At 45.4% G+C, this 14826-nt stretch overlaps 1 long non-coding RNA gene across 1 annotated transcript; it reads right to left on the reverse strand.

The window, feature by feature from the left end:
* Positions 1 to 2188: 2188 nt before the first annotated feature.
* On the reverse strand, positions 2189 to 14778 carry LOC147391421 (uncharacterized). The gene is made up of 3 exons (XR_015182990.1): positions 13453 to 14778; positions 3268 to 3359; positions 2189 to 3147 (listed from the first exon to the last, which is right to left on the reverse strand). It is a non-coding gene; the product is annotated as an uncharacterized LOC147391421 (long non-coding RNA).
* Positions 14779 to 14826: the final 48 nt, after the last annotated feature.

The raw sequence follows: 14826 nt of genomic DNA on the forward strand, positions 1-14826 counted from the left end.
CTATTTTGTTGGTAGACATCATAAAAACTTCAATTATCTTCTTTATTGTCCCATTACGCAGATGTGGTACAATATAAGTCACTAATAGAAACATGTGTATTTTTTATGCACAATTGATTTTAATGAAAAGTGGAGGACATGTAATCTACACTGGACACTTGGGTCAGCATTCAAGTAAGCTTATTGAATATTTTGAGGTAAGCCCACATTTTTTTACATGAAAAATCTATAGCTATCATATCATACATAATATTAAACAAGTAAACTTGTAATGATATTGATACTACCAATGCTCTCTATGTTTCTCAATTCTTCTATTCATCCAATCAACCGCATTAGAAGAGGTCCAGTCCAGTCCAGTGAAAACCTTATCAATATGAGAGAATCAAGAGCCATTTGAATACCTCGAAGAATTTCCCATAGTTTCACCAAGGAGGGTATACCCATAGTGCAATTTTCAAGGAGTTGCATCACTCCCTATTTATATCACAATGAAGCCTACAAGCTTTAAGGTGTGGAATCATATTCATCCACTTCCTTATGCAATAGATGCTAATCAATCATGTAACTTCTCACACGTCTCATATGTGTTCTAATTGTTCTTTCTATGCCTTTAACCACCAATACTCTTTGCTCTTTCTGCTTGACAGAATTTTCTTTTTACCACCAGAGATGAAGATGCTTCAATGAAGCTTATTGATTTTAGTCTTTCTGACTATATCAAGCCAGGAAACAATTAATTGTTGTGTTGAAATTTGTTACCATTAGTCCTTGATTGAACGTTGTATTTTGCTAAATTCAGCAAGGTAAATCATTGGAAAAGAAGATCAATTTGCAATCAGATGTCTAATATTTTCTTTACTTGGTGAAATGATTATTGATATGTGAAAGATTTATTCCATAGGACCAAGTTCACAAAAAATCTCATAACTTTCAGAAAATTCTTGGAGAATATTACTTTTTAGTTTCAACATTCTGTGTAGATTTAGTTAACTTGTTACCATGGAAACTACCATTCCTTTTTGTCAATATAGTCTTGACTCTCGAATAAAGATGTTAGCTTAAAATATAAATATGTGTAGTTTTTTGGTGATTTATTTATGCATTAGTGTGGGATTAGTAAAAGTTAGTGTGGTAATAGCAGCTTTCTTTTATTATTTATTTTAGAGTTTTCAATGTGTGCAAGTTGGAGGACACAAGTTAAATCTATATATATATATCTCCTGTTCTGTGCCTCACGGTTTACCCTACGCTTTAGCAAACATTTTTGGACTGTTCGATATAATGTGATCTGACAGACATGATTAAATCCTGGCGCAATTTAACTTAAACGTCGAAACTTTTATATATTACAGTGCCATCCCTCTAAATATAGTTAATTAGTGCTTACTCCCTCTTCTCTTAAACCCGACAGAATAGATTAAAGAGTTCTTTTCGAACTCAATCTAAAACCTTGATCTCTTTTCATCTTCTCTCATTTTCTCTCTCACTCGTTTTTGCTCTCACTCTTTCATTCTCCCTCACTCTTTCTCTCTTTCACTCTCCTACTCTCGCATTTTCTCTCGTCTAAATCCAATCGAACGAAATAACAGAGAGTTCTGTCCAACCCTCTCTCTCACTTTCTCATTTTCTCTCACTCTTGCTCTCTAGTTGCAACTACATCCCACTTTCTCATTCTCGCCTGAAACATTCGTTGAAACCTTCACTCCCACTCTCACTCTCTCATTCCCTCTCCCACGAACAGGAATGGCTGTTAAGGTGAAAATTCAATCACAAAACCCCATTTTAGAGTTTGTAGAGATTGAGATTTAGAGCTTTTTGATTATATATTTATTTGCTTGTTATTGTTATTCTGATTACAAGAGTAAAATGTGCAGTTTTGTTGAATTATTTTTTGGGATTATTTCAGTAAGTGATCCTAGGGAACAAGTTGTACATGTAGAAGCCCTTTTGTATATTACCAACACCTTAGCAACACCAACACCAACACCAACACCTTCATCTAGTATTTTCTTTTGTTAAATAAAAAAAATCCTATTTTTACCAAACTTTATCTAATATTTAAGAAAAAATTTGTAAAGTGCTAATAAGATAATAGAAACTAAAATAATAAAATAGGGTAAAAGTAGAATAAGATCTCCTTCAAGAAAATAGAGAACATGAGCACAAACAGAGAAATTATTTCAAAACAATAATGTTTTTTTATGATTTCAAAAATAAATAAAAAAATAACTAAAAAATAATCTAACTAACACTCAATAGTATAGAAGAGATAGGCAAGTGAGCAAATCTATTAATAAAAACAACCAAATCATAGAGGGAGGGATGATTCACCGATCGCTAGAGTTGAGAGGTAGCCCGCAGTCGCACACGTGCAACCGCACGCCTTGCAAGTTGTAAGAGAAAGAGAGAAGGAAATATGACCCCAGTCGTTGAAATTGAGAGGCAGTTCGTAGTCGCAAGAGATGAGAGAGAGTAGAAGAGGGAAAGAGAATAAGACAACTTATTCTTTAGGGTTTTGAAAAAAAATTATATTTTATTTTAAAATAATATGTTGGTTCAGATCTCAATTTGATTCGATTATTTATCAAGTTTGAACCGAGAACCGAATCAAACCTATTAGTTCTTCATTTTTTTAACCTGAAACCGAACCGTTACTTAGTCTAAACCGAACCAAACCGACCCAAAATTCACGGTTTGAACTGAATTAACTTGCACCCCTAGTTGCAAGCACACCCAAGAGCATAGGAGTGAGGAATCAATCAAATAGTGAAAATCTCGACGTTGTACAAATTTTTGCATCTACAAAAAATATATAAATTATATTATATATTTATTTAAATATATAAAGTTTATTTAGATTTTGTATATCAAATTGAGTTTGCCCTAATTAGGACCCGATCCAGATACTTATACCACTCATGGTCGTAGGATAGATCCATCAAAAAGTAAACGTGGACCCAAAATTCAAAGGTCTTTGGGCCCAACAAAATAGTGTCACGTGGCATGATAAGACACAGATAGAGAGCAACTTTAACATAGAAGATCAATTTATTTATTTTTACCCATTCAGACGGACAAAGTGATCGATAATACCGAGCAAACTTCTCGGACTCTGGTGTGTTCCCTCCCTTGGCTCGTACACACCTGAATCAAATTATATATTATAAAACTCGAAAACGCAATTTAACTCACGAGTCAACTAAAGTAACACAAGATTCAACCATTTTGAGTCGACTCAATGAATTTTGAACAAAAGAGACTTACTAGTGATATTCGATGTAACATGTAAAGCAATGGCGAGTCTGATTGGTGCAAGGGAAACGAATATCAAAAGGAGCTGTTTTCATCTCCTCCACCTGATCATTATCATCATCATCATTGTAGATGCACGAAATTGCTCTACACTTTCCTTCTCTCTCAACTCGGGCAGACCTGCAAATCAGCCCACTCCGACGATCAAGTTAGACAAATCGATCAGTGTAGTTTTTAAGAGAAGAAGAATTCGAACCTCTTTTACCCATAGTTTTCTTCCTTATATAGGCGTTAAACTTGATCGTTTTCCGTGCCACCCTCTGAGGTGACCTAGGGTAGTTAGCTCACTCCCTGACATGTCAGCTGCAGGAGTTGTTGCAACTACCCTATCACTTCTGAGAAAATCAGAGTTGATCTGACATGACGTGGGTTGTCAGGACTGACTGTCTATCATTGGCACATCTGTCAGATCTGTCCTACCGACCTATACTACAATTGCCCGGACCACTTCATTGGCTGATGGCTTAGTTCCGAGCTTCGAATCGGTGCATCCGTCAAGATTAATAAACCGAGCAGAAGTCGCGGTCCGTCCGACCTTAAAATCATTAATTCTGCCCTTATTTGAGCCACGTGTCCGTGTCAAGAATTCCTCCCACAATACCCCCTCTCGGGGGCTCGGTCAGAATGATCGGGTACTCGAGAATATTAATAAGAAATTAGAAAATTGACACATGGGTACCTCTCATTGGGTCTCAGCTAAGATTAATGATGTCTTTATGGCGAATCGTTACTTAGCCTTTTCACTTTTCAAGGGCGGCGGTCGGTTGGGCTGTTATCGTAGCGTGCGTCCTGTCTGTTGGTTTGAACGGCGCAATTATTGCACAGAGTACACGTGGTGTTCTGTAGACGGCTTGATTTGTGTGAGAATTTCGAACGGTCATATCGGATCTCCCAGCAATTAATGCCTCGTCATTATTGGCTTAAGAGGTCTCAGCCGTTGATTTCAATTGCGCATCTCGAGGCTTCTCAGGCCTATAAATACCCCATCCATTTCTCATTTTCATTTTCACTCTCATTTGCCTTGCCGTTACTCTGCCCTTCTGCCTTCTCGTGCCTTCCCTGCCTTTGCCAGCGTCTCCGTTTGTGCCCCTGCTGCGTCTTCTCAGCTCCCTCGCGCCACCAGTCGTTCAATCACCCAAGGCCTTTGGGTTCTCAGGAGGAGAGAATAAGGTAACCAAAACAAGGTCTCTCCCTCTCCTCTGCCTCTGCCCTCTTCCTTCTCACTCCATTCATGGCCAGGGGGAAATCTTATTCCCCCGCCTACCCTCCCCTTGAGCTAGTTAGGGACACATTCGGTGTCCCTGACAGCGTGGGCATGTCCTATGTGGACGATGCTACGCTGCTCAGAGGTAGTCCCCCCAGTACCACGGTGGTGCACTGGGGGCAACTAAAAGCAGGCCTCAGAGTCCCTCTAAGTAGGTTGACTCGGGAGGTCCTAAATTTTTATAGGAGGGCTCCTGGCCAAATGAGCGGAAATTTCTTCCGACTCATCAGTGCCTTCGAGCACATGAACAGTGGTTTGGAGGAGGGCCTCCAACTCGGGCTCTGGGACATCAAAGCCCAGTTCGCATTAAAGAAGTGCCCGAACAGGCCGGGCTTCTTTTACTTGTCGAAGAGGAGAGGGAAGCCGTCCTTGGTCGAGCTGCCGGACTCGGACAAGGAGTGGTTCTTGTTCCCGATCCAGATGGCCGGGCAATGGGAAAATGCTCCAGGGGACGAGCTTCCCCCTCTCGCCTTCTCATCCTTCAACCATCAAGGTGAGCTTTACTAAATGTTCCCGTCTTGCTTCCTGACCTGCCCCCCCCCCTTTTTTTTTAATTGGTTGAACGACATTGCAGATCCGAGCAAGGATAGGTTCCCGGGGGAGTCGGTGGTGATCGCCCATCTTCTCTCAAACCCCGAACTCTACTACCAAGTAACCGCTCTTCTCCCCCCCACCATACGCCGATCCGACATGGCGCTCCAATCCAAGCGCCCCCCACCAATCCTCGGCTCAGATTCCGAGGAGGAAATTGCCGAGGCTCCCCCCACCCTTCCTACCGGAGCTACCGGGGTGGGGCGTGCCGCTCTGGACGAGGAAGAAGAAGAGGATGACCATCAGCCTCTTCTTAAGAGGTTAAGAAGGGGGCCTCGCTCTCCGGCCCCGATGCTCCAGCTGCCACCACCTCCCGCACCCGAGGAATCTAACCATCCAGCCCAGCCATCCCAGGCATCCTCGGCTGGATCGGCGCAGAGGGGGAGTCTGCCCCCTCCATCTCCATGGGTGGTACAACCCATGATCCGGGGGAGGCCGGTGTCTGATAAAGACTCTGCCTTATCTGACCCGAAAATAGCCCGGGCAATCTTCGATGCGTCCGCGCTCCCGTGTGACGTCGAGAAGGTTCGTCGAAGTTTTGCAGCTGATTCGGCGAAATTCTCACGCGACGCGTTCTGAGCCTTGGCCGTGGTAAGTTACTTGTTCATTTCTTCTAATGTGCTATATCTTTTCCGCTCTTTCATCCTGCTAACGCCGTTTCTTCCTTCCTGATCAGGCTCAACACGCCATGGCCAAGCTCGTTGAATCTCGCGACACTTCTGTGGATAACCTTCGGGCCGCGGAAGGTTGTGTTCTTCAGCTTCAGGCTGAAAGGAATGCGACTGCGGCCAATTCCCAGAAGCTCCAATCAAGCTTGGACAGTGCACTATCCGAGCTGGAGCTGAATAAAGATAAGCTAGCTCTGGCGGAGGGGAAGATCTCTTCCCTGGAAGAGCTGGTGAAGGCGAAGGAGGCAGAGCAGGAAAGAACACTTCAAGATCAGCTCAACTCTCTCCAGGCCCAGCTGGACTCTTCAGAGGAAACCTGGGAGGCAGTTTATAATAAGCTAAAGGCGAAGCTACGGAAAGCCGAGGCCGCTGCAAAGAGGCCGGAGGTGATCCCGGAAGCTATACCAACCGCTGCTGCCGAGCCGAGTCTCGAAGCCCCAGTTGCACCAGTTGACATCCAAGCCCCCGAAGATGCCGTGGTAGCGATTGATGCGGATGAATAGTTTTCTTTTTTCCTTCTTTGTAGCACAGTTTTGTAACTTCATATGTAATCCTAATGGAAGTATATAAACATATATTTTTTGTGTCAACTCTTGTGCCTTCCGTTTTTTTTTTGTTTGCTTTCTCTTTTCTGCCTTTAAGTTAAGGCATATTGCTAAAAACAAAACCCCGAAATAATTAACTATACCTAACTCCTTAGGCTCGTCATTTGTTCAAGACAGAGATCTCGTCTTGATCTTGGCATTTTAGCATGGGCTTGATGCCAGTGAAGAACTGGGACTCTAACTCTGAATCAGACTCCTTAGTATGGACCAAGTCTTTAGTTTCAAACGAATTCCTCAGCTAGGCTCGGCTATTGTTGAGGAATAGAGGCTTTGTCCTTAGACCAACTCCTCAGCTGGGCTTGGTCCCCGTGGTGGGACCAAGGCCTTTCCCTTCCTACCAACTCCACAGTTGGACTCGGCTCCTATGGAGGGGCCGAGGCTTTCCCTTAGTCCAACTGCTCAGTTGGGCTTGGTCCCCGTGGTGGGACCAAGGCTTTTCCCTTCCGACCAACTCCTCAGTTGGGCTCGGCTCCTATGGAGGGGCCGAGGCTTTCCCTTAGTCCAACTCCTCAGTTGGGCTTGGTCCTCGTGGTGGGACCAAGGCTTTTCCCTTCCGACCAACTCCTCAGTTGGGCTCGGCTCCTATGGAGGGGCCGAGGCTTTCCCTTAGTCCAACTCCTCAGTTGGGCTTGGTCCCCGTGGTGGGACCAAGGCTTTTCCCTTCCGACCAACTCCTCAGTTGGGCTCGGCTCCTATGGAGGGGCCGAGGCTTTCCCTTAAGTGGCATGCATAGGCAAAGATGACTTTATTGATAATATTTCTTTAAATTGAATACATTCCATGGTGATTGAATTACGTCCCCCGCCGATGTCTCCAAGTAGTACACGCCTGTTTCCCCGACTTTACGGACAATGTATGGTCCTTCCCAGTTGCTACCGAGCTTCCCACTATTGACTTCCTTGGTGTTAGAAAATACCTTTCGTAACACCATATCGCCGACTTTGAACTCCCTATGACGTACCTTCCGATCATAAGACCTCTTCAACACCTGTTGGTACCGTGCCAATCTTTCTATGACCCTTTCCCGCGTCTAATCCAACCAATCCAAATTCCGAGCCACCATTTCATCGTTGAACTCTGTCTCGGCCACTAGCGTCCTCGTTGTAGGAACCTGTATCTCGGTTGGAATAACGGCTTCCGTTCCGTAGGCTAGTGCGAACGGAGTGAAACCTGTTGCCCTTCTTACTGTGGTCCGGTATGCCCATAGGACACTGTGTAGCTCGTCTACCCATCTTCCCTTGTGCTCCGCCAGCTTCTTCTTCAAGTTCTCGAGGATTGTCTTATTGGATACCTCAGCTTGACCATTTCCTTGTGGATATCTTGGTGATGACTGCAGCGATCGGATTCCGTATTCCTTGAAGTACGACTGCACGCGATTGCCCTTGAACTGCGTTCCGTTGTCGGAGATCAACGCATAAGGGATCCCAAAGCGCGTTATGATGTGTTCCCACGTGAATTTGATAACTTCCTCCTCCCGAATCCGTGTCAGGGGAACAGCTTCCACCCATTTAGTAAAATAATCTGTAGCTACTAGGATGAATAGCTTACCCCCCTTTCCCCAAGGTAGAGGTCCAACAATGTCCATTCCCCATATCGAGAACGGCTAGGGTAACTTCATAGGGTGGAGTTCGCTGGCCGGCTGCAAATGCATAGGGGCATGTTTTTGGCATTGATCGCAGGTCCTTACGTACTTCTTACAATCTTCTTGCATCCTTGGCCAGAAGTAGCCCTGATTGATAACCTTATTGGCGAGCGACCGTCCTCCCGAATGATTACCGCAGATTCCCTCGTGGATTTCCGCCATTATGAGTTCGGATTCGTCCTTAGTAAGGCATTTGAGAAGTGATCCCCCGAAGGACATCCTATACAGTTCCTCCCCAACGAGAGTATATTTCCCGACCTGTCGAAGCAATTTTCTGGCTTCTCCCTTGTCTGCTGGCAGAACCTTTGAGTGGAGATACCGCGTGAACTCTTCTATCCATCCCGAGGCTCTTCCAGCCTGTGCGCACTCCCTTTCCTCGTGTTCGATGCTTGCTTTAGGCAGGTATTCCACCGGTAAAGTCCGTCCTTCCATCTCTCCTAGCATTGAGGCAATGTAAGCCAACGAATCTGCATGCCTGTTCTCATCCCTGGGTATCTGGCATATCTCCACTTGGTCGAACTTCTTAATCTCACGCTTGACTGAGACTAGATATTTCGCCATGCGTTCGTCCTTTGCTTCGAATTTCCGGTTGCACTGGTTTGTTATAAGTTGGGAATTGGTACATAGCCTTACCCGGTTGATCTCCAACTCGCTTGCCATTCTTAGCCCGTGGATGACTGCCTCGTACTCAGCTTCATTATTTGATGCCCCATACCCAAGCTTGATTATCTTTTCCAGTCTGTCGTTGCTTGGCGTTACAAGTACTATTCCCACCCCCGAGCCTGAGTAATTCGATGATCCATCGACGAAAATTCTCCACCCTGCCAGCTTGTCCCATAACTCCACTTCTTCCGCCCCTTCGTCTTCGTTCTCCAACTCTACCCAGTTCGGATCCTCAACCGGGAAATCAGCAAGGAAATCTACCAATACCTGTCCCTTTATTGATGTCCGGGACTCGAATTGTAAGTCATATTTGCCGAGGGTTACAGCCCATCTCGCCATCCTCCTCGACTTTTCGGATCTATGCATCATCTCTTTCAACGGGGTGTCCGTCACAACTCGGATGCGATGTGAAAGGAAGTAAGGTTTGAGCTTGTGTGCTGAGTAGACGAGCGACAACCCCACCCTCTCCGTCCTGGTGTACTTCATCTCCGATAAGCCCAACGTTTTGCTGACATAGTAGATGGGGTATTCCCGTCCCATATCGATTTTAAAGAGAACCGAGTTTACTGATGATGAGCTAGTTGCCAGGTAAATTCCCAACTCCTCTCCCTCTTCCGGAAAGCTAAGGATCGGTGGCTGCCCTAAATACCTCTTCAGGTCGTTGAACGCTGCCTCGCATTCCACACCCCAGGCGAAATTCTTCTCCTTTTGCAACAACGTGAAGAGCGGACGGCATCGATCGGATACCTTGGAGATAAACCTGTTCAGCGCAACTATTCTCCCTGCCAATTTCTGCACCTGCTTTTGGTTAGTGGGGCTCGGCATTTCCACCAACGCCCGGATTTGGTCTGGGTTGGCCTCAATGCCTCTCCTGGTGATAATGTGCCCGAGGAATTTCCCAGAGGAGACCGCGAAGACACACTTCTTCGGATTCAACTTCATTTCGAAGCTCCTCAGCCGATCAAAAGTTTGCTTGAGGTCTATCAGATGGTCCCCTGCTCGCTTGCTTTTTACCAATAAATCGTCGATATATACCTCCACGATCTTCCCGATCAATCCTTTGAACATCTTTGTCACGAGTCTCTGATAAGTGGCCCCGGCATTTCTTAAGCCGAACGGCATAACCTTAAAACAAAACAACCCTTGCTCGGTGATGAATGATGTTCGTTCCTGGTCCTCCACTGCTAATGGGATCTGGTTATACCCCGAGTATCCGTCCATAAATGACATTCTCTCATGACCAGCAGTGGCATCGACCAACCTATCGATCCTTGGCAGCGGGAAGCTATCCTTTGGGCACGCCTTATTTAGGTTCGTGAAGTCAATACACACTCTCACCCTCCCATCCTTTTTCGGTACTGCCACTATATTCGCTATCTATTCTGGGTACTCTACCTCCCTGATAAACCCGACCTTTAAAAACTTCTCGATTTCCTCATTTACCCCCTGCCTAAGGCGCGGAGACAGCCTCCTTGGCTTCTGTCTAACAGGTCGGAAGCTTTTATCGACATTTAATCTATGACACGCTACCGATGGGTCTATTCCAGGCATGTCCTCCAATGACCATGCGAACACGTCCTTGTTTGCCCGCAGAAGTTGGAGCAGTGCTGCCTTCTCCTCCTGCAACATTGTGGTACCAATACTAACTAGCTGTCCTCCATCATCGCCGAGGTCCACGACTTCGACTTCTTCAACTGTTACCCGCTGCTCCCGCTGCGGCTGCTTCTGTAATTGCTATGAAGCTTCATTCCCAGTTGGGGGTACCTTCCTCTTCTTCTGAGCAATAGCCTCATGGCCTCGGTCTTGCTTCAAGGCCAGGTGAAAGCACCTCTACGCCATCTCCTGGTCACCCCTGATCTCCATTATCCCTTTCTTACCCGGGAAACGAATAACTTGATGATAGGTTGACGGGACTGCTCTCATCTCGTGTATCCACCTTCGCCCCAGGATCGCGTTATAGGCTGAATCCACATCTATTACCACGAATCTTGTCATTACCACTTTTGGTCATGCAGTGACCGGGAGTGTGATTTCCCCTACCGAACTGCTCGGAGCACCATTGAACCCATAGACGAGGGCCGGTGTTGATTCCAGACTCCCTGAGACTCCCATCCTCTTTGCCGCGCTTAGGAAGAGAATGTCCACCGCGCTTCGCGAATCCACCAGTATTCTACGGAGCTCGACGTTTCCTACTGGGAGCGCGATTACTAATGCGTCCTGATGGGGCCTGGCTGTTCCCCTCAGGTCATCCTCTGTGAACACAATTGCCCGGGAATCAGCTCCGTTGTTCGTCGTTCCTGTTATCCGTACTCCTGATGCCACACTGTTAACCCCGACCATATGTCGGATCTTTTTTACTCTTTCCCGCAACACCTGCTTAGATGGCATTTCGGCCCCCAGCACCCCCGTGATGGTGTGGACTATTCTGCGTTCTTCCGTCCCTCTACGGCCTCCTTTAGTCGGCCATCTTTGTTCGGGCTTCCGCTCGGCTCTCTGGGCAGTTTCCCCTCTTCTTCCTCTTCCCGTCGAGACATAACCTTTCAGTTTCCCTGCTTCGATCATATCCTGGATGATATGGCGCAGCCTGTAACAGTCCTCAGTAGGATGATCCTCAGCCTCATGGTACTCGCAATACGGTTTTCCCGGTTTCCCCTTATACCCCTGTGGTGGTTGAACGAAGTCGGGTTCCCCCTTTATGTGCCTCAGTATCACGGATAGTTTTTCATTGAGCGGGGTATATACCCGGCCTCTCTTCCACCACGACTACTCGTTCAAATCTCTCCGCCTTTTCTTGCTTCCTTCCCCTCCGAGGTGGACAGGTACCTTTGTAGCGTCCATTCCTCCTTCGCTGTTGGCCACTGTTTGAGCGCTTCGTCTCCTGCCTTTTACGGATTCTTCCACCAGGATGTACTTTTCCACCTTTGCATACAAATCTTCCAGACAGGTTGGGTCAGACTTGATCAAGGATTCATGCAACCGTGTCCCCGGGACGACCGCAGCGATATACGCTGCGCAGGCCGTTGCCTCGTCCATGCCTTCTACATCCAGGGCTTTTGTTCGAAAACGAGTTACGAACGACCTAATACTCTCCCCGGACTCTTGTCGAAGGTTAAATAGAGTGTTAACTCCGACCTTTTTCCTTCGTAGGTGAACAAACTGCCCAACAAACATTTCCTCTAGCTCGGAAAAATTCGTTATGGTCCCAGCTGGTAAGGCCTGGAACCACATCATGGCCCCGAGCCTCAAGGTTGACGGAAATAGCTTGCAGAGTAATGGATCATCGTTCTGGTACAACACCATCTGACTTCTGTAGTGTTGTATATGGTCCATAGGATCTCGTGTTCCGTCATAAGTTTCAAACTTCGGCATGTGGAACGATCTGGGTGGCTCTGACTTCATTATCACCGACGAGAATGGTGTCCCTTTGAGTTCCCGAATTGCATTCCGCACCTTTTGTGCGGGATCCTTTCCTCGGGCGAATTCCTCATCCCTTCTCTTGAGCATTTCCTCCACTTCCTTCCTCGTCATCGTTTCTTTAACTTCAGAGCTTCCTTGTTGCGTTTTTACTGCTGCTGAATCTTCGGTCCAGTCTACCTCCGTCCTTGACGCTCGGACAATATGATCGCTACTTCGCTCTGCACCTGGGCCTTCTTCGGTCTCCTCATGCTCACCTAGCCTTTGCCTGAGCTCCTCATTTTCCCTCCTTATGTTCATTATCTCATCATTTTGTTTCTCTAACCCCCTGCGCATTTCCTCTCTCATCTCCGTGAGTAAATTATACATTGCAAGCATTGGGTCTTGCGCGTTTGGAGGCGAGTCTGCTGGTAGCGGGTTTGATGGCTCTCCACGGTTTTCGCCTCTAGCCCTTCCCATCTTGGTCGTTTTTCTCCCTGTAAGTTTCCCACGGACGGCGCCAAATTGTAGATGCACAAAATTGCTCTACACTTTCCTTCTCTCTCAGCTCGGGCGGACCTGCAAATCAGCCCACTCCGACGATCAAGTTAGACAAATCGATCAGTGTAGTTTTTAAGAGAAGAAGAATTCGAACCTCTTTTACCCATAGTTTTCTTCCTTATATAGGCGTTAAACTTGATCGTTTTTCGTGCCACCCTCTGAGGTGACCTAGGGTAGTTAGCTCACTCCCTGACATGTCAGCTGCAGGAGTTGTTGCAACTGCCCTATTACTTCTGAGAAAATCAGAGTTGATCTGACATGACGTGGGTTGTCAGGACTGACTGTCTATCATTGGCACATCTGTCAGATCTGTCCTACCGACCTATACTACAATTGCCCGGACCACTTCATCGGCTGATGGCTTAGTTCCGAGCTTCGAATCCGTGCATCCGTCGAGATTAATAAACCGAGCAGAAGTCGCGGTCCGTCCGACCTTAAAATCATTAATTCTGCCCTTATTTGAGCCACGTGTCCGTGTCAAGAATTCCTCCCACAATCATCAAGACATCAACGATTCAAATAAAATAAACTCATTGAAAACCGAGATGACTTGAGTGAGTCATCCCGGTCATGGAAGCAACCAGGCTAAATAGTTCATGAATCGTCCATCTCATGAATTCGTCCCCATCCAAGACAAGATTGATTTACTTTTAAACAATTTGACAAATACAAAACGAGATGACTCGGACGATTCAACTCGGTATTCATACCATTCCGGTTTTATAAAACCAAGAGGGAGAGAGAGAGTACTTTGATTGGATTGGTTGGCGGTTCGGGTGGAGCTTGAGTAATTGAACCGGGTTCACGAGGTGGACGTGGAGCTTGTTCACCTCGAGCGACGCGATTAACATCTCTTGCTCCCATGTTGTCATGTGGATCCAGATTCGAATCCGACATTGTTGTTTCTTTGATCACTTTCAAAATACACAGAAACACACATTATTAACTCAATACTCGTCATGGCAGGCATCCACGTGGCATTGATTTAACACTTGTAGATCCTGTACTCCAGGAGTGGTGTAATATTCCCCAAACCACATGTCTTCGTTACTGCTATTAGGCATACTTGTTTAGATTTGTGGTCCATTAGCAAAATAATCAGGTTGATTGATGGTTTTTAAACCATTTGACTAGCGCTTATTCTTTGTCATTGTACATATATGTGTCATAGTTATTGGGCTTTTGTGTCGTTACAATCCAACCCTAGGCCCAATATGATTGGACTCAACTTTTGGTTTTATGTGTTATGGGTGCAACTTGGTCTGGTTCAAACCGAGAATCAAAATAAACCCATGGTTTTGGGGTGGTTTATGGGTTTGGTTCAGTTTGGAACAAGTTGCGGTTCGGTTCTAGATTAAGAAAATGGAGAACCGATCAATTTGGTTCAATTCTCAGATTAAGTTTGTATAGAACTGAACATTGGTTTGAGAACTGAAACCCTTATATAATATATATAAATTTATTATGAACTATTTTAGGAGTTAAGACATCAATTAATAACTCTTTTTTTTATATTATAAATTAATGATTTTTATGGATAGATTAATGATTTATCATTTGAAATTTTATGTTTATTACATGTTTGTTTCTTCTTTAAAAATATATTACTTCCAAAAGTTTGTAGACTATGACAAACCATAGAACCTGAGTGGTTAGTGGTTAGGTTCCAATGGCATTTTGGTTCTGTTTTGGTTCTTATATAGTGGAATGATCTATGTCTGTTTAGTTCCAATTTGGTCTAAAATCAAACCAAATCGATCCGAGTTGCACCCCTACTATGTGTCATGGTTAGTGAGCTTTTCCTTGTCACGACCCAACTGCCAACTCCTTAGCCCAATATGATTAGAGTGTATGCACACAAGTGTCTAATGACAAGCAAGCGTGGCAAAACCCAGGGCATCGACTCAACGATAAAACTAGTGACAAAGGTTCTCTCTCTCTGGTTGTAAGGTCAATACTTGGTGGCTTCCTTACTTTCCCTATTGCATGTTGGAAAATTCCCATGGACTTAGGGTGCGCAATCGTAAGGAATAGTCCTATCCCAATAGGGTGTGGGGGTAAACCCTGCAACACAAAAAACGAAAAAAAAAAAAAAAAAAAAAAAAAAAACATGATTTACCAAAT

Source organism: Akebia trifoliata, chromosome 11 (genome assembly GCF_017979445.1).
Source record: "Akebia trifoliata isolate Shusen 1 chromosome 11, ASM1797944v1, whole genome shotgun sequence".
Taxonomy (NCBI): Eukaryota; Viridiplantae; Streptophyta; class Magnoliopsida; order Ranunculales; family Lardizabalaceae; genus Akebia; species Akebia trifoliata.